This window comes from Elephas maximus, chromosome 3, assembly GCF_024166365.1.
Source record: "Elephas maximus indicus isolate mEleMax1 chromosome 3, mEleMax1 primary haplotype, whole genome shotgun sequence".
Lineage (NCBI taxonomy): Eukaryota > Metazoa > Chordata > Mammalia > Proboscidea > Elephantidae > Elephas > Elephas maximus.
In genome coordinates, this window is record NC_064821.1 from 152866697 (window position 1) to 152894327 (window position 27631).

Here is a 27631-nt window from a genome sequence, read left to right on the forward strand (position 1 = left end):
AAAAAAAAAAAAAATTAAATTGGGTGATCCCCTATGGTTTCTTCCAGCTCTAACAATTTGTGTTTCTCTAAAGGTATTACCACGTTTTTTAGTCATAAATTATATTCCTATGAGATTCTACCACATCTCTAAGTAACATCTCTCTGCCAAGCAAATACGTCTTCAAATAGTTACAGAATAAATTCTTCATGTTCCCTTTCTGTGCTCATAAGAAGCCCTGGTAGCACAGTGGTTAAAGCACTCAGCTGCTAAAGGTTGGTGGTTTGAACCCACCAGCTGCTCCATGGGAAAAAGATGTGACAGTCTGCTCCTGTAAACCCAAGGCAGCCTGCCTTGGAAACCCTATGCGGCAGTTCTACTCTGTCCTATAGGGTCGTTATGAATTGGAATTGACTCCGCGGCAATGGGTTTGGTTTTTTCGTTTAGTACTCAGAGCCACTCCTCAAAGTTATGTTTCATTTTCTTCCTAAAGAGAATGCTTTTGGCAGTTCTGTTCCTGATACTATTCTCTCTCAAATATAACATTTGCAATTAGGAACCCAGCTCCAAAACAGAAACTGAAATAGAGAAAAAATTAAAATGCTATCAATGTAGATTTCTACGTCCATAACCACTGTATGGAGCCCTGGTGGTGCTCGTACTGCTAACCAGAACGTCTGCAGTTTGAATGCACGAGCCACTACTTGGGAATTCTATGGGGCAGTTCTAGTCTGTCCCATAGGACTGCTGAGTTGGAATCAACTCAATGGCGATGGTTTATATGTTTTTTAACCATTGTATAAAAAGATTTCTATCTATATACAACTTCTATCTGACACTTTCAAGACCATCAACCATTGAGCAGGAAGTGTTTGAGTAAAAGCTCACAGAAGGCTAACATAGCAATGGATCTTGACTTTACCCCACATGCCAAACCAGAGAACACAGAGGATCAATACCTATTCATTGGCTTCCCTGGAGCATGGCAGCATGGCTGGCCCAGGGATCAGACACCGATGGTAATGCTATCATAGGAACTCTGGGCATCCCTAGGCACACCTGGTAGACCTTAAGTCACAAGTACAGAAGAATAAAAGGAGAGAAAATAATTAGTAGCTCTAAACAAATAAATGGGAAGGCAGAAGAATAAGGAATTTAGAGAAAGGAAAGGGGGCACAGAGTGAAAAACTACAGAATCACAAACTCAGTAGAAGGAATAACTGCAACAAGAGTTTTACACACATTAAACTCACACAGTAACTCTCACATCATTTCATCTTCATTTTAAAGCCGTGGAAACTGAGGCTTAGAAAATTTAGCTTTCTTTCCTAGGACCACACAGCTAGTTATGTGCAGGGGTGATATTTGAATATAGGTTTTTCTAGTACAAAGCTAGAGACTAAATGTATGTATATACTTTGTGACCTTATAGAGTCTCTCAGGCTCATGGGAAGTTTCAAATCTCTCTAACCCTTAGCCAAGAAAGGACAGCCTCTATAGGGAGCCCCCTCTGCCGGGGCCCGGGACAGCGCTAAATAGCTCACTGCAGTTCTGCATGGATTTGAAGGAGGTCTATTCCTTGTACTAAATCAAAGCCTGTCTCCGTGCACCTTTCACCTACCTTTACCCCAGGAGATCATCAAAGTACATGTACTCCTCACTTATGACTGACTATCTTGTTATCTGCCATTTTGCATTCACAACAATAGTAAAAAAAAACAAAAAACTACTATCCAACAATTTTGTGCGTTAATGACACCTGGGAGTAACACTGAGGTAGGAGGCAAGAGTAACTCTGTGACAGTTAAAGTTATGTGTCAACTTGGCTAGACCATGATTCTCAGTGGTTTGGGAATTATATAATGATGTAATTTGGAAGTTGTGTAATGATATAGTCATCCTCCATTTTGTGATCTGATGTGGTCATCCTCCATTTTCCCATAACGTAGATTTTCACATAACAACCTGGTTGATTTTCACATAATGACCTGGTCTTTGGAACCGAACCATGTTGATAAGTGAGGAGTGGGTGTATCGATCCCTTTGATGTATGCAGGAAGTGAGGCCTCCTGTCAAAGCCCACATTAGTAACTTTAATAAGGGACAATGGAGAATCGAACTCAGTAGAAGGAATAACTACGCTAAATGTTTTACATACATTAAACTCACACACTAATCCTCACGTCACTTCATCTCCATCTTAAAACTGAGGAAACTGAGGCTTAGAGAATTTAGATTTTTTTCCTAGGGCCACACAGCTAGTATGTGCATGGCTGATATTTGAACATGGGTTTTTCTATAACAAAGCTAGAGAATGTACGGTATATACACACTTTGTGACCTCAGAAAGTCTCTCAGGTTCACGGAAGGTTTCAAATCTTTCTAACCCTCAGCCAAGGAAAAAGGGTAGCCTTTCCAGGGCGGGCCCCCTGCCAAGGCCCTAGACAGCTCCAGACAGCTCAGTGCAGCTCTGCATGGCTTTGGGAAGCCCTGGTAGCACAGTGGTTAAAGTCCTTGGCTACTAACCAAAAGGCTGGCAGTTTGAACCCACCAGCCAATCCGCACAGGAGACAGATGTGGCATTCTCCTTCCATAAAGATTCATAGCCTTTACGGAACTCGATGGGGCAGTTCTATTTTGTCCTACAGGGTCGCTATGGGTCAGAATTGACTCGACAGCAGTGTGTTTGGTTTTTTTGTTTGTTCGTTTGGTTGTTTTGGAGAATGTTAGAAAGATTTCAAGGAAATTCTGGAAAACTATGATATTAAAAAAAAAAAAAAATGAGGTCTTCCAAAGCAAGGGTTAAAAGCCCTGGAATTAAAAACTTATTAGGGAGAAGGTGGGCCTGCCTTTGGTTAATTATTTCATGGAGAACATCTATTTGTTAAGAAAGGAATCAGAGTTTCCTTAACGTTTAGCATAAAAGATTTCATTTAAAATATTCATTTGAGAGAGATGACAGAGTACAGAAGCTTTTATTTCCTTCAGAGAAGCTTAAATTGTACAATTTATCTTGGAATGGTTCAAATCAGAAGGTGATCTGAAAGCTTTCTCTCCCAACACTGATGAAAACTTACTTACAAATGAGAAGAGTTCATCTAATGTGTAGTCTTCAATTTTAACTATTTGGCTATTAGGTTCCATCCATCGAGTGGGAATACTACTACATAAATAATATTTTAAGATTATGTTAATGTTGCTTCTTTTTTTGGTCTTACTGTTACTGTCTCTCAAAATATACTAATTGTTCACCTAGAATTAAACACTGAAGAGGCAGGGAAAACTATAAATTACATAAATATATGAAATATTTAATACATTATTTTATTCATTATATGCAAATAATTACACATATTAATTTATCAAATATGTAAACATGACTTTCGGGCTTGATGTTTTTACAGGAATACTGCCAAAATAATTTTTTATAATTTTCCACTTCACTGTTTACAATCATCTCTGAAAGCACAAAATGAGACTTGGCCTCTTTGTCAATGTGCTGTTCCAACAGCTCGATCTCATACTGGGCATTTGTGACAGGACTAACTATAAGCTCTAACTTCTCTCAAAGAGCAAATGACTAGAAAACACGTAGATGAATTGTTATGAAATAAATGGATGAAAACACAAGTCAAATTTGGTGCCTACCAACCTTTTCCTAAGAGCAGTCATTACAACATTATGGTTTCCATTTATAAAAGCCAAGACAAGCTATTATACTCTGTTCTTTGAGGGTAAAAGCGCTCAGGGGTGCAGATAATCCTCTTTCCCTATATTTAAAATAATGAGAAGACTATTTCTTTTCTCCATTCACAGTTCTTGCCCCAAAATATTTTTCAAATAATTTTTATGGCCATACTTGAGGAACAAAAACTCAGAGAGAGGTTACAATGTAGACTTTGACAAGCTAAAACCAGACAGAATGGACCAATGTTGGTACGTCAAAGGCACCAAGGCCAACACAGATAATGCTTAGACAAATAGGCTAATATAGTGAGAACCTCTAGAATTTTCCTCATTGTTCCTTCACTAATAACTCCTTGTATCAAAAGTCTCTCATTCAGAAATGAGTAAAAAAAAATTCAAATTGCCTACCCTTACTTCCCATACCTACTCAACAGTCTAATGATTTATGCTGCAAATACTAAAAATTCAATAATATTCCAAGCTTACCCAATAAGTATTCCAGAAACTTGGTCTCTGAACTATTTTTTGTAAAATATTTAAAATCAAAATAATAAAAGAAAATCTATCAAATTATACTCATAATTCCTACAACAGCAAATTACTTATAGTTTTGCGGTCCCTTCAAAAATTTTACACACTTTAACTTAGTTGAAACAATCACTGTGTTGCACATGAATCTTTTTTACACTTATTTCATAATTTCTCTAATTGTTTCATTTATATGTCAATGTTTAATTCTTTTAAACAGAATAACTACCATTTCATTTCTTACCTTGAAATTTTTTACTCTAAAAATTAGATATATTAAAATGGAGATCTATAATTTTCAACAGAAAGTCTTATTTCAGAAACTCTGAAAACTTCACTTATCATTTGTGTATTTGAACGCATCAGGTAAGCAGCAAAAGATTGTTGTTGTGTGCTGCTGAGCCAACTCCAACTCATTGTGACCCTATAGGACAGAGTGGAACTGCTCCATAGGGATTCCCAGGCTATAAGCAGATCACTAGGTGTTTTCTCCCATGGAATGGCTGGTGTGTTCCAACTGCCAACCTTTTGGTTGGCAGCAGAAAAGTTAACCACTGTGCCACTAGGCAACAAAAGATAATGGTCTGAATTTTATAGGCTAATAAACTGCTATTATAAAGTGTGTAACTCTCTTGAAAACACCCGAGGTTAAAAAAAAGAAAAAAAAATTTTTTTTAAAAAAGAGAGGTTAAAAAATTAGTATTAAATCATTTTTGAGAAAAAAATATACATTTCGTTTCTTTGCACTAAGCAATGCCACCTTAATTTGGGTTTAGCTTATGTGTAAACCCAAATAAATTTAGAAGACATAATCAACATTTCAAGAGCAGTAACAGTAGTCTTCACAAGCTCCCTGAAATCCAGACAAACCAAGAGCCTTACATTAGTTAGAATCTCTTCACCTATTACTTACAGATACCACCACTGACACCCCTTTCCCCACACCCACCCTCCCAAAAGCTGAGGTTTCATACCACAAGCCAACCAACTCTTAGAAATTTTGTTTGTAAAGTTGTACTTTAAACTAGTTTTTAAATGCTCTTTTTCTGTTCATTATATTTTGAAAAATAGTTTAAAAGCATGAAGATAATCCATGTACAACAAAAAACCACAATTATGCAGAAACAGAAGGGGGTCTGGTTCATTCTGTGTTAAGTGGAAACCTTTTTATGTCAAACCACCACCCCTGGAGGGATTCCAAATAATTGTCAAGACAGTATAAGATAAGGGTCAACACAACACAAAATAGAAGGGAAGTCAGCACAACTGGACTAAACCATGGGTTAAGAAGCTTCCTGAATACAACCATACACTTCAAGGGACAGAGCAGCAGGGGTAGGGGTCTGGGGACCATGGTTTCAGGGGACATCTAGGTCAACTGGTATAACAAAGTTCATTAAGAAAATGTCCCACATCCCACTTTAGTGAGTGGTATCTGGGGTCTTAAAACCTAGCGAGCGGCCATCTAAGATGCATCAATTGGTCCCAACCTACCTGGAGCAAAGGAGAATGAAGAACACCAAAGACACAAGGATAATGTGAGCCCAAGAGACAGAAAGGGCCACATAAACCAGAAACTCCATCAGCCTGAGACCAGAAGAACTAGATGGTGCCCGGCTACCACCAATGACTGCCCAAACAGGGAACACAACAGAGAGTCCCTGACGGAGCAGGAAAAACGTGGGGTGCAGAACTCAAAGTCTAGTGAAAAGACCAGACTAAATGATCTGATTGAGACTGGAGGGACCCCAGAAGATGTGGCCCCTGGACTCTTTGTTAGCCCAAAACTAAAACCATTCCTGAAGCCCACTCTTCAGACAAAGATTAGACTATAAGACATAAAATGATACTTGTGAAGAGTATGCTTCTTAGCTCAAGTAGATACATGAGACTAAATGGGTAGCTCCTGTCAGGAGGCGAGATGAGAAGGCAGAAGGGACTGAAGCTGGTTGAATGAACATGGGAAATACAGAGTAGAAAGGAGGAGCATGCTGTCACATTACAGGGAGAATTAGAGTCACGTAACAACGTGTGTATAAATTTTTGTATGAGAAACTGACTTGAACTATAAACTTTCACTTAAAGCATAATTAAAAAAAAAAAGCTAAGGGTCAACAACCTTCCCAATGCAAGGCGAGAAGAGACCAACTCCTTTGCTTTTTCCTACCTGTGCAAGTGCAGGTGGTTGTGGAACAATGTGCTTATCTCAGGCTGAAAGCAGAGAGAGTGCAAATTATAAATACCTGAGGAGATTTTAGCTTGTTTTGCTGTGATTTGCACTTCTTAGCTCATCAAAATGAAAAGAGCTTTGTTGCTTCTGATTATAAATTAATAGATGCTTCTCATTAAAAACAACAAGCAATACAGAAAGCTATATAAATAAGCAAGTAAAAATCATCTATAACCCCACCACCCAGAGATAACTACTCTTAAGGTTTTGGTGTATATTATTCTAAAAAACTTTTTCTAGGTATACACACAAATATGTTTTTGTTTATTTAGAAACTGAGATCAACAGTGAACTCTAGGGCAACTACTAAAAATTCTCTGAAAAGGAGTATAATCAATATGCTAAGAGAGGAAATAAAATGAAGCCATATAAAAGGCTCAGTTAAAACCAGAGTCAGCAAAATAAGAGGGGAATGAAAAGAAAGAACAAATGCCACAAATGGAAAACAATTACAAACATGGTAGATATTACTCCAGCTATATTAATAATGGAGCCCTGGTGGTGTGATGGTTAAGCTTTCGGCTGCTAACCAAAAGGTCAGCAGTTCGAATCCACCAGCTGCTCCTTGGAAACCCCACAGGGCAGTTCTACTCTGTCCTATAGGGTCACTCACTATGAGTTGTAATCAACTTGATGAGATGGCAATGGGTTTGGTTTTTGTTTATATCAATAATTACTTTAAATGTGAATGATCTAAATACACCAATTAAAAGACAGGTTGTCAGAATAGATTAAAAAACAAGACCCAAATAAAGGTTTTCTATGAGAAACTCACTTTAAATGTTATGACTTAGATTAAAAGTAAAGCAATGAAGAAAAAAAAAAACCCTGACATCATCAGCTCCATATTACTTCAAAATCTACTTTTCTTGGAAGGCAAATGGAGTAAAAAAAAAAAATCTAGTTCAACAAAGTTCTTAGTGTATATAATTTTCCCAATACAAACACTGTCCAATATTTCAAAATGTTGACCTATTTTATACTCCTTGGGGAATACAGTATTTTGTACTATTTGAGCCCCCAAATTGATGATAATGGATACAAAATACACCCATTTCTCCCTAATCTTGCTTGTATTCTACCAGAGCTTCGAATCAGTTTGTTCCAGTTTGACCCTGAGAATTTGCCTTTCTACAGCAGATGTACTGAATCAGAATCTACATTTTAACAAAGAGCCCCACCTGAAGAATCACTGGGGGCTCTTGCTAAAATGTAGATTCTAATTCAGTATATATGGGATGAAAAGGTAAATCCTCAGCAGGGCGTTGAACCAGAACAAACCGGTTCCAAGCTCTGTACCCTACGAACAAAAATTTGCCCACCCAGTTTATTTCCTTTTTTTTTTAAAGAAGCTCTAACCCTTTGTTTCTGGAAGTGGTAGAAATATTACCACAGTGAAACCTGTGAGAGCCAGAATTCAAGGGAAATGCCTTGTCTGAGTCTTGAAAGTTTCGCACCTTATACGGGGCGCAATCTTAATCACTTTCCTATGGCTCATTTTAGTGGAAAATATTTGAGTTTTCCTTCTCTGACAGGTTTCCACCTTACACAGGCTCCAACTTTTGCAGGTTTTACAAATACTGTACCATAGCAGATTCCTTCTTCAGTGTGGTTTCAGGCTCAACATGAACTACTTAACTTTTCTTACTAGCACAGTTATGAAATAATTTACAGATCTAACAAGTTTAAGTTCATGATTAGGTGCTTACATGGGTGCAGAAAGTCAGTGGTTTTTCTCTATTACTAAATTTAATTCCCAAGACTGGGCCGGGTTTCCCAATAAGCAAGGTATGCACGAGCCCAGTTGTGCCTTCCCACCAATCTGCGGTGCACAATTTCACCCATCCCTTTCAGCTGCCTTATACGCATGTGAAAGCTGGACACTGAATAAGGAAGACTGAAGAAGAACTGAAGCCTTTGAACTGTGGTGCTGGTGAACCATGTTGAATATACATACCATGGACTGCCAAAAGAACAAACAAGTCTGTCTTGGAAGAAATACAACCAGGATGCTCCTTAGAAGCAAGGAAGGCAAGGCTATGTCTTACATATTTTTGGACGTGTTATCAGGAGAGATCAGTCCCTGGAGAAGGACATCATGCTTGGTAAAGTAGGGGGTCAGCAAAAAAGAGAAAGACCCTCAATGAGATGGACTGACGCAGTGTCAGCAACAATGGGCTCAAGCATACCAATGACTGTGAGGATGGCACAGGACCGGGCAGTATTTTGTTCAGTTGTGTATAGGGTCGCTATGAGGAGGAATCAACTCGATAGCACCTAACAACAACAACCCACATCAACGATGCGGTGAAACTCATGTGAAATTGCTCACCACAGATGAGTAAGTAAATACAGTTAAGCCCATGTGTACCTTCCTCAGTGCAAACGGTACATACCATGCTTACTAGTTAATCGCCCCTGCCCCAAACCCACTGCCATTGAGTCGATTCCGACTCAACAGCGACCCTACAGGACAGAGTAGAACTGCCCCATAGAGTTTCTAAGAAGCACCTGGTGGATTTGAACTGCCGACCTCTTGGTTAGCAGCTGTAGCACTTAACTGCTATGCCACCAGGGTTTTCCCACCCCTGCCCAAGAAGGATATATTCATTGTTGGCATGTCTAGCGCACCCATACTGATCAAATACATCTTGGAAATGAAGTCTCACAAACATACTAGGTAGTGAACATGCAGGCTAAGGCATGCATTTAGGCTAAGACATTACGGCACATTCACATATGCCAAAGATGTGTTTCTGAATTATACATACATCTTCTGGTGCCTGGCACGCACACCCACGCACACAAGTATTAGTCTTGATTTACCGAGGTTAGAAAAGTGCCTGAAAGTTTCCCATGGTGTGAGGATGCTAGAATCTTTGGTCTCTACGGCTTTGAGTTCATCTTTAGGCTATTTATTTTGAGAAATCAAATCCTTCCTGTTGTTTCTCAGGAAATGGAAGAACACGTTTACGGACTATGTTTTAACTTCAAGTTTCAACGGTTTTAATTTTTTAACGATGTTTCACTTCGAAGAATATTTAATTACGTGGAGAAATTAAGACTTTCAGAAGGAAACTAGAGCAGTGGAGTGGAGAGAGAATGGAATTGTCAGACTAGCTTAAAGGGTGAATATTTAAGAATGTCTTATAAAAACTGTTACACCCTGTTTCTTCCTGTGAAGAATTGTCCAAGCATTAAATTGTGTAATAGCTTAGCGGGGAAGAAAAGGAAATGCCCAGGTTTCTTTTAAATCTGTAATAGCACAGAGAAAGTGTAGTGACTTAATTTTTAAAAGAGTGTCCTATTACCTGTTGAGGCCTGTTAAATTATTACAATACTCTTTGGAGCCACTTTTCTGACCTGGATTCACCTTTCATTGCTAGCTACTTTTCGGGCCTTTAAGGCATCATTCCTTGTTCTTAAAAAAAAGAAATAAAATGACTTTGAAATGTAAAAATTCCAGGAGAAGAACATACCCAACTGGGAAGAGTAAGGACATGCTTCAAACTCTTTCTGATTTCTCTAGGACAAAGAAAATCAAGGAGTGGTGAAGGAGGTGGGAAAGAAAAAGGACTCTTTTAGGGTAAGATGCAGTAAATATTCTTAGCTTTCTCCACCTGTTGGATTCTCCTCTACAATGCCGCTCTTAAAAGTGGAAAAAACAAGCCTGGTAAAACAAAAACGCAACCAGAGAGGCAAAGAAATATCACAGAGCAACAACATACGTGATGAATGCAAAGACCACCCAGCACCTTACCTAAACGAACATACCATCTGCCTCCTATGATTTCTCAGGGAGCCAGGGCACACAGCAGGAGGGGCAAATGGCACACGGAGCCTGTCTACCTCTTGCCCAGCTCCCATCCCAGTCTCATGTGCCTGTTCTTCCCCTCATTTAACCTGCTGCTACACTCAGTCACAACAGCAGACACTTGCAGCTGGTTATCTGACAGCTGTCCTGGTCCCGTATTATTGATTTTCCAAAGATACTGCATTAGAATTGCTATCAGAAGACCCATAAATACGGACAGGAACCTAGCTAATCCTATTCTCTTATCCACTCATGTTTGTCTAAAGGCATACAATGAGTCTCATTAAAGTTCTCAGAGGTAAAAGGGACCTGAGAGAATATTAAGTGTAAATTCCTCGATTGAAAGACGAGGAAACTGAGGCCCAGAAAGATTAACTGCCTTCCCTAAGGCCATCCTGGTTAATGGATGAACTAGGTCTAGAACTCGAGTTCCCTAATGCTCAATCCAGTGCTTTTTCTAGGCCCCTTTTCTGCCTTTCCCCATAGATCCTTAAGCTTCCTTAAATTACCATCCAAATGTTTCAGCCAAGGCCACATGTACTATTTTAAAAGGTCATTCATGTTATTCATATTACTTTAAACCTGAAAAATCTACCATCAGTACCTAATTCTCACTGACAAAACCCCAAATGGGCCTTCAATGATGTACAACTATTAGTCACTCCAAATCAGTGAGCTCCTTTTTCCAAGGTGATTGTTACAAACTTTCAACTGTCTCCTTAAGGCCCCCTCATTCTCAGCAGATTACATCTTTTGTTTTACTAAGAAAATTGAAGCTATCAGGAATGAACTTTCTCAACTTCCTTCCTCTCCACTGGCACACTCGTCTCTAGTCACACATATCTTTTTCTCCTCCCTTCCTGTGTCAAAGGAATGCATGCCCCTACTCCCAAGACAACCCTATTCAATTATAATTTTTAAAATTATATGCAAAGTAATTTTATGGGAAGAAAGCAATTTAACTTCAAACCACCTGTGTCCCTTACCTTTTCCGGAACCTTACTCCAGTAGTTATTCTCTATTTGCCTTTAGTCACTTCCCCTCCACTATTCTCAACCAAAATATAGGCACCAATCACCATCACTCACAAGAAATACTCCTTCATCGACAAATGCATAAAAACACACACATCACTCAAGTGTCCCCAAATGCTCAACTTCTACTCTTTCCTCACCATGGCAATCTGGGTTTAAACACGAGAAGTCCTACTTTCAGTCTTCACTGTACCTGCCCCCTCCCTGTAGCCTCTGACAGATCTGACAGCTTTTTCCTATTAACTACCTGGACGACTTGGCAAGTTGCTTACCTGAGTTTTAGACACCTTTTTTTTATTTGTACAACAAAATAACAGTAATTGTTTCAGGTGTTGTTATAAGGATTACATGACATAATGTGTGAAAACAAACACAAAAAAAGCACCTGGTGCTCAATATTATTACCACTTTTCTTTATAAATGTTCCCGATTCTTATCTCCCTTCTTTTGTCTGCTTACTGTTTATCTTTTGACTTCCCTGGGGGTATATTCATGACTGCAACAATCAATTCCAATGACTTCCCAACACATCTTCTGCTCTGGCTTCTCTCCAGGGCCCAAACCTCTTACAACCAGCTGACTATCCCACAGACATCCTGACTTCACTCCAACTGCCTAGCTGTGCTCTTGAAATGTGCTCCTCCTAGGTGTTCCATCCCAAATAACAACACCCTCAGCCAGTGAATCTTCACAACCAGAAAAATGCAGAGCCATCTTTCTTCATATACCCTCCTCCTTGCTCCCCTCTCACTTACCACCTAGTCACTAAACACTTTTTTCTTTTGTGTTTCAAAATCCTCCTCTCCTCTTCTTTCCCATTACCATCACATTAGCTTCAGGCCCTTATGATCTCTTCTGCTTGGATTATTGTAATAACCTAGGGACTTCTCCTGCTTTCTTTTCACGTATCTTAAGACACTGGTTTGAGCATTTACTTCACAGTGATGACTCCACAATGTTTTTAGGATAAAGTCCAAACCTCCAGTAATGGCTTACACAGCCCTTTGCTGAATGGACCAAGACTTACCTCTAGCCTCTCCTCTGCTCCACACCACGGTCTCTCTGCTCCAGTCACTCACACTCCATGTGCCTCACAGACCAAGCACTTCAGAGCTCTGAACCTGCACTGTTTCCTCTGTCTGGATTGCTTTTCCCTTGCTCAACCTGGTAAATAATCTTACCCCCTCCAAGATTCGGCACCACAATCAGCCTCTTCATGAATTCTCTCAGAATCAAGAAAGAACAAGTGGCTCTCTCCTTTGTATCCCACTCTCTAGTACCATTTAACACAATGTATCACTGTAGGTGCTTTGAATTCTAAATCCATGTTCAAGGGTTTATGCGCCTATCTTCTGAGGTCAGGCCCTGGGTCATATTCACACTGTATCCTCAGAATTTAGCACAATGACTGGGACATAGCAAGTAGGAGGAAGACAGAGAACCAATATTTAAAGTTTGGAGGTTCAGTAAATGTCTGTCAAATGGATGCAGTGGCCTGGCTGTCAATTAGAATAATAGAATAAGAGAGGGGGCTGGCAGGACAGGTGGATGTGACAGCTGGCGAGGTGAGCATAGAAGACTCTGAATGAGAAGTGGCAAACATCTGTACCGATGAAGTCCTCTAATGAGTATCTTAGTTCAGTCAGGTCAGTAGCTGGGGCTGTTACGATCAAGCTCACGTGGATACCTAATAAATCCTGCTTAAAGCGCTACAGAACAATTTCAACAGTCCAAGGACATTAGTCTTAAAACTAAGCAGGGTTTAGATTCTGGAATGCTCTAACATCATTATCTTATCAAACTTTGTGTAAGCTTAGTACATTTCAGTCTAGCTAAAAAGACTGCAACCTTCTTCTGTATCTATAAAATACCTTAAGAACTACAGACAAAAGAAAAAAATAATAAAATACAGCCTATCACTCATATAATCCTAGTACTGATGGCCCAGGGTAACATCTTTAGCCTAGACTGTGTCTTATCTGTCTTGAGAACATGATTTGTCCCCCACAAAAATTTCAAAATGATTTATGATGATAAGCATGTTACACGCAACATAGCTTCATCATATTTTATAAACTAAGGAAAAAGTACACTGTACACTGCCTAGGCATGCAAATAGTTGCTTATCAAACAAATGACCTAGCATTCAAGTGTGACATAAATCGGATACGGAAGAAGGAATGAGACCCAGTGAACTGAGAACAGAGCAGAGGAACGTAAACTTGGAGAAAACCAGACTGCAACTAAACAATGATTGTTATGAAATGAATTATGGCCCCCAAAATATGTACTGTAATTCCTAACCTCTATGCCTGTGGTTATAATCCCATTTGGGAATGACTATCTTTGTCATGTTAAATGAGGCAGGATTAGTGTAGTGTGTGTCCTGGGTCAGTCCCTTACAAGACATAAAATGAGCAGATGAAGCGAGCAGAGGTAGAGGGGAAATTGATGCCAAGCCACAAAAAGGTACCTAAGGAAGCAGGAAACAGAAGCTGGAGAGACAAGAGCTGACAGAAAAATCCTTCACCTAGAGCCAGCACCCTAAATTCAGACTTTTAGCCTCCTAAACTGTGAGAAAATAAATTTCTGTTTGTTAAAGCCCTCCGCTTGTGGTATTTCTATTACAGCAGCACTAGATAACTAAGACAGTGATGTTTTCCAAAGAATAAAGAGACATCTATAATTAACAGGTTTTCAAGAGTATTCATCCATGTTATGGCATCATATCTTATAAAACATTCACTCAAAAGCCGTACCAGGAATGCACATCACAGCTTTGTACGCACATGCAGGGGACTGAAGACAAAAGGGAAGCCTTTGAAGTGAGATACCCACTGTCTACAGGGATGGCCAGGTGTGAGGGGGAGCCATAACTGCCTTAAAAAAAAAAAACTGAGAAGGAAATTAATGTTAGGAATGTTAAAATGAAATTATTTTACAAAGGAAGAAAATTAAAGAATATTCCCGGGTAAGTAAGTGTCTTAGTCATCTAGTGCTGCTGTAACAGAAATACCTCAAGTGGATAGCTTTAACAAAGACAAGGTTATTCTCTCACAGTCTAGTAGGCTACAAGTCTGAATTCAGGGCTCTGGCTCCAGGGGAAGGCTTTCTCTCACTGTCAGCTCTGAACGAAGGTCCTTGCGATGCATCAGTCTTCCCTTGGTCTGGGAGCATCTCAGCGAAGGAACCTCAGGTCCAAAGGATATGCTCTGCTCCCAGCACTGCTTTTCTTGGTCATATGAGGTCCCCCACCTCTCTACTTGCTTCCCTTTCAACTCTTGTAAGATAAAAGGTGGTGCAGGCCACACCCCAGGGAAACTCCCTTTACAATGGATCAGGGATGTGGCCTTAGTAAGGATGTTACAATCCCACAGGAATCCTCTTTAACATAAAATTACAATCACAAACTGGAGGACAACCATACAATACTGGAAATCATGGCCCAACCAAATTGACACATTTTTCGGGGGGTGGGGGGGTACATAATGCAATCCATGACAGTAAGTATATTTCTATAAAACACATTTGCAAGTGTAAAGAGTTAACACACGAACAAATAAGTGCAATAAACTTGCCTAAAAATAATTTAAACATGTTTGGAGATTTGAATATATATTACTGTATCAATCATACTAATAAGATCAAGTTACATAAATGTATATGTAAGAAGGTATTTTTCAAAGCCATGATAATTAAAACTGTGTTAGTAGCCCAAACCAAAACCAAACCCTTTGTCATAGAGTTGATTCTGACTCATAGCAACCCTGTATGACAGAGTAGAATTGCCCTATAGGGTTTCCAAGGCTGTAATCTTTATGGAAGCAGACTGCCACATCTTTCTCCCGCAGAGCTGCTGGTGGTTTCGAACCACTGACCTTTCCACTTAACCACTGCGCCACCAGGGCTCCTTTTTTGCTAATAGCCCAGGATAGACAAATAAGCCAACTAAATAAAACAGAGGTCTCAGAAAGACAAAAAAACACACACACTTTAATGTGCTAGAGGTGACATCAAAAATCTGTGGAAAAAGACTGAATTATTTGGTAGTGTTGGAAAAACTGGCTCACAATACAATCAGTTTTTTAAAAATAAAAATTGAATTTATACCTCATATCTCTAATTCCAAATAGTTTAAAAACCAAAACTGTAAGTGCAAATCTATAAAGCTAACAGAAGAAAGCGAGGGGAGTGCATCTGTGATCCCAGAACAGGAAACGATTTCTTAAATGATTTAAAAGGTACAAACCGTAACAATAATAAAAACTGATGAGCCAAAAAAATCTGTTAATTATTCTTTAGTTAATGAAAGGCACCACAAAGTTATCAGAGAAGTGACATACAGGGAGAAGGCAGTCACACTATCTAAATCCACCATGGGATTAAATTCTAGGATATACAAGGAACTATGTAAAAACTCCTTCAAAGAACTTCTTGCAAAAAAAGGTAAGAGACCGAACAGAAAAAAAATAGGCTAAAGATAGCAACAGACAATTAACACAAATGGGAAATAAGATGAAGTAGATGAAGAAATGTTTGGCCTCACTAGAAATCAGAAAAATGCAAAATAAAACTATAAGGTAAAAGTAACATCTATCAAATTGGCATAATAAAAAAGAAATTTCCATGCAGTATTGATGAGGGTATAAACTTGACAATACGTACAATTCTTAGTAAAATTAGCATGCCCACTTCTTATAATCCAGTAATATTGCTTGTGGGCAATATTGCCTCAAGAAACTCTAACAAAGGCCAATAAATTCCATATACCTAGGCTCCTTAGGAGCCCTGGTGGCACAGTGGTTAAGAGCTCTGCTAAGCAAAAGGTTGGCAGTTCGAATCCACCAGCCACTCCTTGGAAACGTTATGGGACAGTTCTACTCTGTCCTGTAGGGTCACTATGAGTTGGAATCAACTCGACAGCAATGGGTTAGGTTTTAGGCTCCTTAGGAAAAAAAGAAATACTGTGTGAAAACCAAAAACGTTTATAAAATGTTGATCCTCTTACGTCCCTGTTCCTAATTTCTATATATTCTCTATGACTTTAACTTTTGCTGAAAAGGTAGGTAAGACTAAACAAAATGTTATTATTTCTCTTCATAGGTTAGGTTAAAGATGGAGAAACAGCAGATGATGGGAGGGAAATGTTTTAACAATGGAGACTGCACAAACCTGGATTCTAGGGCCTTAGCTTGTCCATGTGACTTGGATAATCTCTGCCTGCCTTAGTTTCTTCACCTAGAGAACAGGCGTAATACCTACCCTGCACAATACCAGGAGGATTGAAGACAATCCATGTGTGGCGTCTGACGCGTACGAGGTGTTCAATAAATAAAACCAGTTGCTGTTGAGTTAATTCCGACTCAGTGGTGCGGTATGAGAAAAACAGTGCTCCACAGGGTTTTCAATGGCTGATTTTCTGAAGTAGATCCCAGGTCTTTTTTCCGAGGCTTCTCTGGGTAGACTTGAACCGCCAACCTTTTGGTTAGCAGCTGAGTGCTTAACCATTTGCACCACCTGGGGACTCCATTTAATAAATAGGAAGCGATTATTTTATGGGAAAGAACTTCATGCACCAATCCTAATGGATGTAAATGTCCTGCCTAACGCTTCTTGGGGAAACCCTGGTGGCATAGTGGTTAAGTGTTACTGCTGCTAACCAAACGGTCGGCAGTTCAAATCCACCAGGCACTCCTTGGAAACCCTATGGGGCAGTTCTACTGTGTCCTTTAGGGCCGCTGAGTAGGGATCGACTGCACGGCAAAGGGTTTTTTTTTAAACCCCTCTTGAGCAGAATACCAGAGCAATACTGACATGGATTGAATTGTGTCTCCCAAAACTTTGTGTCAACATGGTTAGGCCGTATAATCCCAGATATATGGGGTGTCCTCCATTTGGTGATTGTAATTTTATGTTAAAGCAGATCAGGATGGGATTGTAACACCCTTACTAAGGTCACATCCCTGATCCAGTGTAAAGGGAGTTTCCCTGAGGTGTGACCTGCACCATCTTTTATCTTACAAGAGATAAAAGGAAAGGGAAGCAAGCAGAGAGGCAGGACCTCATACCACTACGAAAGCAGCTTGGTGCATTCTTTAGACCCAGGGTTCCTGCTCGGAAAAACTCCCAGTCCAGTGGAAGACCGATATCAAGGACTTCCAGAGCTAACAGAGAGAAAGCCTTCTAGTGGAGCTGACACCCTGAATTTGGACTTCTAGCCTACTAAACCCACTGCCGTCGAGTCGATTCCAACTCATGGCGATCCTATAGGACAGAGTAGAACTGCTCCATAGAGTTTTCAAGGAGCCCCTGGCAGATTTGAACTGCCAGCCTCTTGGTTAACAGCTGTAGCACTTAACCACTACGCCACCAGGGTTTCCTCTAGCCACTAGACTGTGAGAAAATAAATTTCTCTTTGTTAAAGCCATCCACTTTTGGTATTTCTGTTATAGCAGCACCAGATAACTAAGACACACACTAACAGGCAATGAAATAAGACAGCCTGCCTTAGTATGAATTTATATGTCAGCTTTTCCCACTGCAGAAGAAAAAAAAATTAATAATTCCTCCCCTTTCACAAACTTAACACAAATGGTGAAGTTTAAAGTTGGGAGGCTTCATTTAGCTTCTGAGAACTGAATATAAGACTGCTGCTGGTGGTGGTCATGGACAGTGGTGATTCTGTAATTGGTATCAGAGCCCAGACTCTACAAATGCAAGGAAGGGATTGTCACAGAAGTACCAAGGAGAAAATGCTCTTACAAGAAATCTAGTTATCCATGACTGCATAACAGCAAAGACCTCAAAGCTTACCATGAAAAACAATTAACCCAGAAACAAGACCAGATCCAAAGTTCAAACTTTACACATTCTCCTATCTAATGCAAAACAAAGAGGAAAAATTCCACCTTTATAAACTGATGGCTGACATAATGTACATTTTGGGTATTTCAGTTTGGAGTAGTTTTTTTACTTTGGGCCTGATTTCCAGCCTATGTACTAGGAGGGGCTCAGCAGACAGAATCCCTACCTCACACATACATGTACTATTTTACAAAAGTAGCAAGATGCTGTGGTAATTATTTACAATACATATTCATGTGAGTGCTATTAAATAGTAACTTTGTCACTAAATATTTTGCCATCAGAGACAAAAAGTAAAACTCTGAAGATCTTTGAAACTGTTGAGTGTTAAATAAAAGCTTCCTGGGTTTTGTAAGGGTTGAGAACCAATGCTTTAAAGTTAACATGTTGTTTCTGACTGAGAAGATAATTTTCATTTTATAACACTCATGAAGGAAAAAAGAGATGGTTTTTAAAAACAGAAAATCTACTCCCATCTATCTGCACTCCTAGTCCTCCCTTGGCCATTAGCTTTTCCTTGGCATTTAACATCAAAGCTAGTTACCCTTTTACTCTTAGCCTTTCTGTTAGAAAACACATGGCTAGTTCACAAGTCACTGCAACTCACCAGCACAGACAGAAATAGCAGTGCATTGTGTATTAGGAAAATATGCATATATCACTTCATTCCTCACTGATGAAAGAAAGAGCACTCATTTTATCTCCACCCCCACAACTTCTCTCCCCCGTGCTTGACAGAATTCTATAGCAGAGAAGTTATAGACCACCACAGACACTCCAAGTACTGAAGAGAAAATGCAGTACTTCCCAATGAAAATATACTCCAAATTTTAATTTACATTTTTCTCAATGCAACATCAACCCTAGCTGAAGGGAGCCTTAACTTTAAGCACTGCAAAAATAAAAATAATTAAAAATAAACTTATTTCCATCTGGGGAATATTATATAATTTAAAGTATATATGTGTTTACCATTTTTCCATAATGTGAGCTTTTCAGTGGGATATCCTGAACTGGGGTGGGGTGAGCAGTTATGTGTGGTCTAGGGAGAGTCAAATATATCATTTATTAACTTATTTATTTATTTTCTGGGATGTAAACTACTCTAGGGGCAAACCAGAAGTGGTGTTTTTTTAAGTCTAAGAAGGTAAAATATGCTAATTCGAGTCTTGAAAAGATACCCACTAAGACCTGACAAAGGACAACTAAAAATCAAAATATACCGTTAGAATTTTAGCAGAATACAAATCACATTGATGCAAACACAGCTAAATCTAGTCACTGACACAGAGGAAGTGTAAATTTCAAACATACTGGAGGGGAGGAAAAAAGCCCCCAAACTGGGCTTTGGGCAGAGTTCAGGTGGAGGGAAGCAGGAGACACCTGGAAACGTAGGTACGGCTAGTCTAGAGTCAGTGTTTATCGGCTCTCTTTGGGAATGGCTGAGGACCACCTGCATCAGCATTGCCACCTCTTCCTTAGGCGGCAAGTATCCAGATTACAAATGAGCCAACAATTATAAATCAAAAGGCCCTACTTCAAGTCTCAACAGCTCCATTTACTAATTTGACCACTGATTGACAAGGCACATCTTACCAGCCTCAGTTTCCTCTCTTCAACAACAATAAATGAATTACATTTTGCCAGCCTGCTGAAAGGACCAACAAATTGTAATGAGATATAGAAAAAACGCTCTGTAAAATATAAAGTGGCAATATGTTGTTGTTAGTTGCCATCAAGTTGATTCTGATTCATGGCCACCCCCTGTGTGCAGAGTAGAACTACTCCACGGGGTTTTCAAGGCTGTGACCCTGCGGAAGCAAATCACCAGGCCTGTCTTCCAAGGCACCTTTGGGTGGGTTAGAATCGCCAACGTTTTGGCACCTGGGTAAGTGCTTAACCACTTGAAATGGTACTATAAAGTACTATAGAGGCCAGTTATTATTCCTGGGTTTAAATTCCACTAGGGTGGGTATAAATCCTGTTCCTAGATAGGTGACAGGATTAGAGAGTCACTAAGATCATTCTGTTGTATCTTGGAGCAGAATGACAAATGTGTAAGAAAATCCCCAAATAAACTAATGAACCAAAAGACAAGGAGTATAAACGGGTGTAAAAATAGAGGTAAAACACAGACATTGTACAGGTCTTGACTTGTTTTCACTTTTAATCTTGTGATGTATTTTGGCAAACTCAAACCCACTGCCGTCAAGTCGATTCCGATTCACAGCAACCTTATAGGACAGTGTAGAACTGCCCCGTAGAGTTTCCAAGGAGCACCTGGCAGATTCAAATTGCCAACCTTTTGGTTAGCACCCATAGGGCTTAACCATTACACCACCAGGGTTTCCATCTATCTAGTAAAGATGAAATTAATTGCTCACTTCTTACAGTGTATCTTAGTAAAAAAAAAAAAAAAACTGCTATCGTTGAGTCAGTGAGTATCTTACTACTAATTCAACTACACAAATTACAGATACTATCACAATGCTCAAAGCCAATGCATAAGAGATTAAGGTTCTAAAGGACAATTGGAATAAGATCTTATAATTCAAATTACTTCCCTACAGCTGATATGAAAGAGGGGGCAGAAGGGTGGATTAGTACAATTTACCAGGCAGCCTGGCTTCCAAAGATTTTCCTTTCAAAGCAAAATTATATAGTAAATACATTTTATTATAAAATTTTCAACATTTAGAATGTTTTAGTCAACATCCCCCATCATGAATTGAAATTCTATCACTATCCCTGCCTGCTTTGGAAACTTGGCCACCCAATAAATTGAAGGCGCTAAGTGCACCACACAGTAACGTGATTATACATTTTTTTCTCTGTCCTACAGAAGAGACCCTTCTTTGGCAAGTCTCGCTCTTCTCCCTGCCAGTCATTTGCTCAATTTATATCCTACAAAGTAAAGAGTAAGATGCTACTACTGGCTTCAACACTGTTTGGACATTTCATTTGAAGCCATACAGTCTTCCCATCAAGCAGATTCTTCTCAACCATCCCACCTCCCTTAGTGTCACTCCAAGACTCGAGTTTCCCCAGGTAAATATAGGCAGTGAAACAAAGCCCGGCTTTCACTGGGGGAGAAGTCAATCTGATCTAGAGCCTGCTGAGAGAAGAGCAACCAGAGAAATGAAAAAGCAAAAAGTCTGTAGCATAAAACCACTCTTTGCCTGGTGTTCTGTTCTCTGCTGTGAACATTTAAGATGGAGCAAAGCCTGCATGTGAAATCTGTGATCTACCTGGTAAATTTTAGAAGTGTCTTCCTCAATTTTACCTTGATGACAAATGGAGCTTAGTAAAGGAAGATGCCTGGCTCATACATTTTAAAGTACCTTCTGTCTCAGCAAGGCGAACCCAGCCAAGAAACCACACTGGAATTAACAAGCCAGACACCAGACTAAACACCTCAGAGCTCCCCGTCCCTCATTCCTGGTGGCTACCTTTCCTGTGCCTGTTAAGTAGTGAGGGAATCACGAATTCCCTCAGTTTGTGATGGTCTGGCTCTCCCAAAATAGAAAGCAAAGAGCAGGGTTACTCTTTCATCAGATGAAGATGAGAGATTGCTGAGCCTGGATGCCAAGACTCTTGCTCTCCTTTCCACCTTACACCTCCCCACGCACCACTCATCCTCTCCGTCTCTCTCTCGCCACCCCTCACACTCACACCATCCTTAATAAGACCTCATTGTCTCAAGCTTCCCAGAACATTTATGTACATAACTCCAGGCCAGAGAGTGAGGAACAAAGAGCTGCTGCTTCAGGCAGCAGCGGGAGAAGGAGGAGGAGGAGGTGAGGGCGGAGAGGGCGGCTGCAGACTCCGGGAAGCCGGAGGCAGAGGCAGCCCCGGGAGCAGCTGGGGGCAGCTCAGCCTGGAAAGCGCTCGGTCGCCAGGGGAGAGCCCTGGGGAGCCCAAAGGTGCCCGCCCGAGTTGAACACAGCCCGAGCGGTGGCAGCAACAGTTCTGCAGAGACCCTTGAGAAAGAAAGCAGTGAGAGGGGCAGGCGACATAGAACATAACACCCCAGTGAGGTTGCAGCGTGGAGCTGGAGATCCGGCTTAGCGGCACACGCGGGCGGTGTCCAGTGACAGCCCCGCGCCCGGCCCCGCGGGCTCCCCGACCCGGCCCCACGCACCTGGACCAGGCGGCCACCCTGCTCCCTCAGGGCGCTCTCCGGGGACTCAGCTTCGGGCGGGTTCCGGGGGCTGGAACCGGCAGCGACGGGAAGACTTCACTCCTCCATTCTGGGACCCGGCAGCACGTTACAGACAGCCGAGCACTTCCTGTTTGAAAACACAGGGGAGAGAAGAGCGAGAGATCCGAGTGTTGGCAGAGTGGAGGGAGGGGCGCAGACCAGCGGGAAGGGAGGACTAGGGGGCTGCGGGCTGCATCACCGCCGGCCGCCTCGCCATTGTCGCCACCAGGAGCTCTCCCCAGCGAGCGGCGACCCCGCGCACCGGCTACCCCTCAGGCGGCACGGCCTCGGCCGGGACCTCCCCCTGCCGGCCGCCTCGCCTCCAGCGAGCGAGCGCCTCGCAGCCCTTCCGTTTCCAGCCCAGCCTGGGTTCGCTCTCTCCCCACATGTACCTACAATCAATGGACTCCGAGCTTCTTCCCAGCGCCCTTGGTCTGCCTTTTTCCTCCTTTCCTCTCCCTCTTCCACCCCCACCTCTGAAAAAAATAAAATCACCTCGGGGAAGCAGTAAAGACGAGACAAAACCACTGCCAGGGGAGTGGAGGCTGGATTTATGCAAATTTTAAAAGTTAACAGCCACATCCCAGTAAATTCACGATAGTCCTGCAGCTGAAAGAGCTTCAGGATGGGAATATAGTTGTTTTGTGCCTGGCTGATTCAAAAGAAAAAACGTGCTTGCTGCCACAAACTGAGCAACTGAGTTGCTACTAAGAGAAAGAGAGAGAGAGAAGAAAGCTAACTACAAAGTATTCTGATTCCTAGAGTCTCCCTATCCAGACCCACTTCACCTCATGGTCCCCGAATATTTACATATAGTAAAATTCCAGTGATACATAATCTAGTGAGTTCTTCCAGAAAACTATTCCATATTTCTCTGCATATGAATCACTGTATAGTTCCAAAATTCTGGGCTTACTGTTGGTTTCGTTGACCTCTGACTTAGGTGAACTTCAGGGTAGTGTTAAACAGTGATCAGATGGCTTAAGAATCTGCTATACACAGAGTGTGGCAGCTCTAGTTCACATCTGTATTCAGTGGCAGGCTCCTGGGCTGCCAGGTGTGGACTGCTGCATCTGTAAGGCTGCCTGTCCTTGCACACAGAATCAGGTTATGAGGCACTTACAGCCCATCTCTGATAAACAGCTCCTCCTATCATCAAGCTGCTCACTTAAATAAAAGTTATTCATGTTTCAAACTCAGACTGGGGGACAGAATATAAAGGACAGTTATTCTACATAAAAAGCTGGATTTTGAGTGAAGGAGAAAAAATTGATGCGTACTGAACTTTTTTTTTTTTTTAAGTTCCTACTCAGTGCTAGAGAGGCTCTCATTTTAATGTCCTCTTGGTCTTAACATTTCACAACAAATCTGCAAGAGAGGGAGTCCTAATCACATATTCCCAAATGAGGAAACAAGGTCAGAGAAGTTAAAGTAACTGGCCCAATGTCTCAGCTAGAATGTGGCCAAATGGAGTGTTGAACCTGTACAGGTCTTTCTTAAGTATAAAATCTGGGCCATTGCCTCCATACTCTGCTAACTCTCAAAACAGTAATACATTCTGGGAGGAAAATCAAGTCCAGCAACCATCTATGATCCATCCCTTCATCTCTAAATCATCCTGCAAGTTACAGGCTATCACTCTGTTGAATGGGTTGGATTCTTGGCACACCTGAATAGTATCTACCTTGATTACTCAAGCAGAGGACACTGTGCTCTTTCCTATTATCTACTACTGGCTCTGTCAGCCTTGTCAGAATTACTCGGTGGCAAAAGTTCAGTAAGTTCTAGGACAGCCACTCATATGCCAAGGTACAAAGTCTGTCCAGATCAGAAGCGAGTCAGCAGACTAATATTTGTTCTCTGAATTATTTTTCTCTAATGGGGCTTTTTAAAGCAAACACTGTTCACAAAAACTCATATGTGGCCTCAACTTTTAGCAAAACTGTTAAAATCCTCTCATTTTCTGTTTCCTTCTGCGTTATCATTCAGTTCTCTCACCTGTCAGTAGCATGCTGCTATTAGCCTTCTGACAGAGGCCAAGAAACACAGCACATATTAAAAAGCGATCAAGAATCCCGGCAATGGGGAGACCTCCCAGACACTTCCTGAGAAGTGAATGCTTTCATCCCCAGATCCCACCTGCCTTTGCGCACCACTCCACTAGAACAGCAGCATCTGTGGTTGTAGAGCTGACAGATGAAATGCAAAGGCAGCAGCCTACAAGTGTGAGGACAGGGGCTGGGCAGAGGGGCTACAAGGACCAGCAAGGTACACTTCTATTCTTTAGGTGCTTATACCAGTTGCTGTTGATTTTGACTCATGGTGACTGTCATGTATTGAATTATGTCCCCACAAATATGTGTCAATTTGGTTAGGCTAGGATTCCCAGTGTTGTGTGGCTGTTCTCCATTTTGTGATTGTAATTTTATGTTAAAAAGGATTAAGATGGGGTTGTAACACCCTTTCCAGATTACATCCCTGATCGGATGTAAAGGAAGTTTCCCTGGGGTGTGGCCTGCACCACCTTTTATCTCTCAAGACATAAAAAGGAAAGCCAAGCAAGCAGAGAGGGGTACCTCATACCACCAAGAAAGCAGTGCCGGGAGCAGAGCGCGTGCGCGTCCTTTGAATCTGGGGCTCCTAGGCAGAGAAGCTCTTAGTCTGGGGGAAGACTGATGAGAAGGCCGACAGAGAGAGAAAGCCTTCTCCCAGAGCTGATGCCCTGAATCCGGACTTTTAGCCTATTTTACTGGGAGGAAATAAATTTCTCTTTGTTAAAGCCATCAACTTGTGGTGTTTCTGTTATAGCACCAGTACACGAATAAGACAATGACCTTATGTGTTCAAGAGTAGAACTATGCTCCATAGGGTTTTTGGTGGCTGTGACCTTGCAGAAGGAAATTGCCAGGCCTTTCTTCCAAGGCACCTCTGAGTGGATTTGAATTGTCAACCTTTCAGTTAGCAGCTGAACACTTAACCATATGCGCCAACCAGGGACTCCTTAGGTTCTCAGAGTCTAAACTTATTAGCTTATTGTAGTAAAAAGTTCCTGAGGGGTCTTAGTATCCTTTTAGGGTCCAGCTCTGTCTCTACTGCAACTTTTTTTCTTTTCTCAGTCCCTTGCTTACCCTGGAGCTGCTCTTTGTCTCTTTTCACAAACTTAATGCTTCTTCCCCAAAAAGTTACATTTTCTTTTCCACAAAGAACCTGGTAGGAGGGAAAGCAGGAAGGAGGGCATTTAGCTCAAAATCTCTCTCACCTAGCTCAATTGGCATAACGTAGTTTATAAAGAAAATGTCCTACATTCTACTTTGGTAAGTACCATATGGGGTCTTAAAATCTTGTCAGTGGCCATCTAAGATACTCCACTGGTCTTACCCCATTGGGAGCAAGAGAGAATGAAGAAAACCAAAGACAGAAGGGAAAGATCAGTCCAAAGGACTAACGGACCACAACTACCACAGCCTCCACCAAACTGAGCTCAGCACAACTAGGTGGTACCTAGCTACCACCACTGACTGCTTGACAGGGATTACAATAGAGGGTCCTGGACAGAGCTGGAGAAAAATGTAGAACAAAATTCTAACTCACAAAAAAAGGCCAGACTTACTGGCCTGACAGAGACTGGAGAAACCCTGAGAGTATGACCCCCAGACACTCTTTTAGCTCAGTAATGAAGTCATTCCTGAGGTTCACCCTTCACCCAAAGATTAGACAGGCCCATAAAATAAAACGAGACTAAAAGGGCACACCAGCCTAGCGGCAAGGACTAGAAGGCAGGAGGGGACAGGAAAGCTGTTAATAGGGAACCGAAGGTCGAAAAGGGGAGTGTTGACACGTTGGTAACCAACGTCACAAAACAATATGTGTACTGTTTAACGAGAAGCTAGTTTGTTCTGTAAACCTTCATGTAAAGTACAATAATAATAAAAAAAAAATTTATTAACATTTTTCTATATATGGATCCTAAAGTTTATAGTTTGGAGAATACAAAACTTCTAAGATGGCATCATTCTCTAAGATGTTTCCTAATAACCACAACTCCTGAGCATCATGTCACGCTTTCCTATAGTTCAGCTATTCTCCTCCTCCTTCTGTGTTTCACGGAGAAGTGTTTCTTTCTCACCACTGCCGAGTAGAAAAAGAAAGTATGAAAACCACCACCTCATAAGAAGAGAAAAAATTATTCCTAGGTATGCACAAGTGATGCCACAAAAGATACAACTGATTCTGGAAGACTTTTGGGGGTTCATTTTGAAAGTCTCCACTCCCTAAGTACCACAGTGCATGGATGACGGCAGCAACATTGCAAACACCATTTTAGAGGCTCCAAATTAAGTTCTAAGAGAGAGCTTTTCTACGTGGTGTGGAGGAGGAGATAGGTGATAAAGTCATATCCAAAATGATGCTGCTTGCCTTTCTTCATCTTAAAAGACAAAGAAATCACTTTGGTGCTTAAAAAAATGCTTGGTACAAGATTTCTCTATGTGAGTATCAGGATTCTTGATGATTATTATAGATGGTTTTTGCAAACAAGGAAAAAAAATGAAAACCATGCCAGGCTGTATAGTTACCTACTAGTTTTCCTCTCTGACTAGGAGCCTTCACGGCCGAGTGTCCCTGTTAACCTGCAGTCTGCCTTCACTTCCAAGGTAGCACCTGCAACAGGATTTTCTGGGAAGGTCTGTGGTACTCACACGCGCACCCCTCCTCCTCCTGGTCTCTGTGAAAGCTGGGCCATGGCTTTCCAGGAAGCCTTTCTCAGAGCCAGCTGGCTGGCTTGATTGGTATTTACCCACAGAGTGTCATTAGCCATCTTCAAGAAGCTAGAGTTAAATGTCAGCTCCCAAAGCAAAATGCAGCAAGGGGCTGCAAATAAACTTGAAAAAAAAAAAAAAATCTACCTGCAGACTGTAGAGACCAAAGTTTATCAGTGGTTACCACAGGCGAAGAGGAGGGGAAAAGGAAGAGGCTTTGCTTAGGGGGCACTGTGTTTCTGTTAATGGACAGAAATGGACAGTGGTGATGGTTGCACAACACAAGAATGTAACCTATTGCTGAATTGAGCCTGTAAAAAAATGCTGAATTGGCATATGTTTTGTTTTATACGGAGCCCTGGTGGCACAGTGGTCAAGATCTCAACTGCAAACCAAAAGGCTGTCAGTTCAAATCTACCAGCTGCTCCTCAGAAACCATATAGGGCAGTTCTACTATAAGCTCGCTGTGAGTCGGAAACAACTCAATGGCAACGGGTTTTTATATTTTATATATACTCACAATAAAACAATTTAAAA

General features: G+C 41.1%; 1 protein-coding gene across 8 annotated transcripts in view; it reads right to left on the minus strand.

Moving 5' to 3' along the window:
- Positions 1 to 27631, minus strand: part of LRRC8D (leucine rich repeat containing 8 VRAC subunit D) — a 142566-nt gene that overhangs the window by 87144 nt on the left and 27791 nt on the right. For 5 of the 8 annotated variants that reach the window (XM_049879843.1, XM_049879848.1, XM_049879846.1 and 2 more), the window contains one exon: positions 22278 to 22425. The exons of 1 other annotated variant lie outside the window; for it this stretch is intronic. The gene's annotated coding sequence lies outside the window, so the exon portion shown is untranslated. Of the gene's footprint in view, positions 1 to 5188; positions 16790 to 22277; positions 22426 to 22729; positions 27551 to 27631 lie in introns of those variants that run through there. 2 more of the 8 variants (XM_049879847.1, XR_007516712.1) reach the window with 2 other exon arrangements.